A 3,221-nucleotide genomic window follows, 5' to 3' on the forward strand; every position below is an offset into this window, starting at 1 on the left:
GCGTACGGTAATAGGGTGCATCGCTCATCTAACACATAAGGATGGAGCAAGGGCATAGGCCTGATTTCACCTTTGGTAGGAACACTATTGGTCTTTAGTTTTATTGGTCTGAGATCATTGGTGCATGCATTTTTTTAATGCTTAAAGTGAGCATATCATTTAAAGAGAAAAGCAGCATTTCTTGCTAGATTTATACAAATTTTATAAGCACTTTACACACTAGATGCTGTTTATCAATGTTTGAAGCATCACATTCATCTGATGAATGTGGAATTAGGACTTTTTTCCTCTTTGAAAAGGTTTGCATTGAAGGTAAATACGTGTCTATTTACCCAAATATAGTCTAAATATGTTATATGTGGATTTATCCAGTATTTTCTTTTGAAGATACAGAATTGTGCAGAGGTAAACAGAGGTAGAACCCACTCTTTGATACAAAGCAAAACGAGTTAAAGGGACCATTTGATGTATTCTATCTAGGGCTCAAACAATGAATCAGATTAATCATGATAAATCGATTAATGAAATAATCGTCAACAAGTTTAGCAATTGATTAATTGTTAATTGAATTATAGAGACTCTAAAAGATGCCATAAGCTGACAGAGCAAACCACTTAAAACAGTTATTATATCAAAATTGTAAAAAAAAAAAATTATATAAACATTTTGCAATTTAGATAAAAAAATTATTTGCCTGTCAATATTCTCCATCCAGAACAAGGAAAAGTTTCTGTTTTACCTGCTTTGAATTTTGTAAAAAATCTTCTTTATGGAACCTTTTGCTATCAGATCGACCTGTCCAAGGTGGTTGTGATCGTATGGCAGGCCGTTTTGATTGTCTCACCCGTAGACAGCTGGAGACATCGTGACTCCGATTGGGTTACGCATGAAGGAAGATGGATGGATGGATGGATGACTATCTGATTATTGATTATTAAATTATTCGTCGAAAAAAGGATTGACAGATTATTCGATTTGCAAAATAATCATTTGTCTAAAGTGGAGATAACATTCAACCAAACATATACGTTAATCAGGCAAACTATGCTAAAATTCATGTTGCATCATTTGTGAGCTCCAACAGAGATCACTGAATCCAATAACTGAACAAAATTAAACTCTCACCTGAAGCCACTTCTCTAACTCCCTGTGCTGTAGCATCACCCTTCATTGTTTGAGTTCCCTAAATTTAGCCATATAAAACACACATTTATTTTTATGTTGTATATAAATAAAAAAAAACTTAATTTATTATTGAAATCATTTAGACATCACCTGAAGCACTGAAAGTCCAGCTGCTTCACCTTCAAGCTGCCCTGCATCATTATTACTGGATATCTATGTTTCCTAATATTAAAGGATTAAATGAAACACAAACATTTACATCATCCAATGTTACTTACTGTCTGACTGTTAAAAAGCTCCTTATGTCTATTTTCTTTTTTTAGTGGCATCATCTACAATGCACAACATTAAGAATGAGGCTAACTTTATTCAGACATAACATCACTTTTACAATTATAAACGAAAATATAACACTATCTTATCTGTAATGTAATAATATCCAAAATAAACAGCCAGATTCAAGCATTTTTACCAGGCACTAATGTTTACTAATTTAGTCAAATTAGATCCACATAATTTTGATGCAACAGCATCCACCCAATCAAATTGCAATCAGTAAAAATTAACATTCAAACAATTCAGCAGTTAGGTAGAAAATTATCAAGAACTCCAATCTCCTGCTTTTAGTTCTGTTCGGAGGTACTTCAGAGTGGGGTATGGTCTGCCAACTCTGGCCAGCTCTAGCTCACTCTGCCAGGGGTTCTTGCTTTGATCCCCTGCTGCTCCTGACTAAACACCCAAGATGCTTGGGAGAATGGATGCCAGGTAGTTATCCAGGGTGGTGTATGGTCAACCAAATCTGCCACACACTGCTCTGAAACACTCTCTGCCGGGGGTTTGAAAGAGGATAGCGGTAGATCAGAGCCAGATGCCTGGCAGTGCATCAGAGCTGGGCAGATGCGGTGGGTGGCTGGAATGGGTATGCCGAATGTTGGGTAGAGTGCAGCAGAGCAGAGGATAACTTAATGCTACGTTCACACCAAATGCATTATGAGCAGCAAATAAAGCATCTGCTTATGTGATATGAGGGGGTCTGTTGCAGACCCTTCATATGTGTTTTGTGGCCATCAAAATGCTTCACTGTTCAAAGAGTTGAGTAAACGCATTTGCATTTGTCACAATCTGGCACATTTGGAGAGGTTTGGAGAGACTGGTGACACCAAAAGTTCAAAGCCCCACAGCTCTGGAACTGTGCAAGTAGATAGCTGAAAATGTATTCATTTGTGGTTGACTTGATGTATTAATGTAATACAAATAAGACATGCCTGTTCTCAAGTATGTCTTTATTATTGCTGTTAAAAAAAATACTTATTTTCGAGAAGAAAAAAAAAACAACTTTGAGTCATATTTTAACTAATGTAGCTTAGGCTGTGTTTTACTCACACTGTTTTCTTTTATATTTTCAGAAACTGGAAGGTGTTAGCTTACAAATGATGTATCACACATGTAATGTAGGCTTACAGTTCCCCAGTTATTTGCTTTTCCATTTGGGTATGCAAAATAGGTGAGGATTACTTCAAATCTGGTGGGTGATAAAAGAAAAAATATTATTTTCTAAAGCAGAAGGCATTTCTAGGTTAAGCTATGCTGCTCTTGCATTAAATGTCGATAACTCTACCTTTTAATCGATTGATAAAATGCACTGCCAATTTATATGGAAAAACAAAACCCACTATATTGAGAACTCTGATTATCCTTTTACAGTAAGCTCTGGAGGTCCTAATTTCCTAGACATCTTGTGCCTAAACTATGCTTATAAAATTAACGGGATCGGGAAGTTTGTTTTGAACCCAGACTGTTTGTGGAATTATATTATCTCCTTAATATTTACTTCAACTATTAAAAAAGACCCTAAAACTACCGTATTATCACAAACGAGTGCTCTTAGTATGGACACTGATGTACAATCATTCCTTTTCTCCTATAATGTGAACATGAAAAAAAAAAAATACATATATATATATATATATATATATATATATATATATATATATATATATATATATCGTATTACTAATGAACTGAAAACATTAAATCCATGTTTGTAACTTCCACTAAAATTGGAAAAAAAAAAAAAAAAAAAAAAAAGTTTCTCA

The sequence above is a fragment of the Cyprinodon variegatus genome, unplaced genomic scaffold (genome assembly GCF_000732505.1).
Source record: "Cyprinodon variegatus isolate N-32 unplaced genomic scaffold, C_variegatus-1.0 Scaffold296, whole genome shotgun sequence".
In the NCBI taxonomy this organism is placed as follows: domain Eukaryota; kingdom Metazoa; phylum Chordata; class Actinopteri; order Cyprinodontiformes; family Cyprinodontidae; genus Cyprinodon; species Cyprinodon variegatus.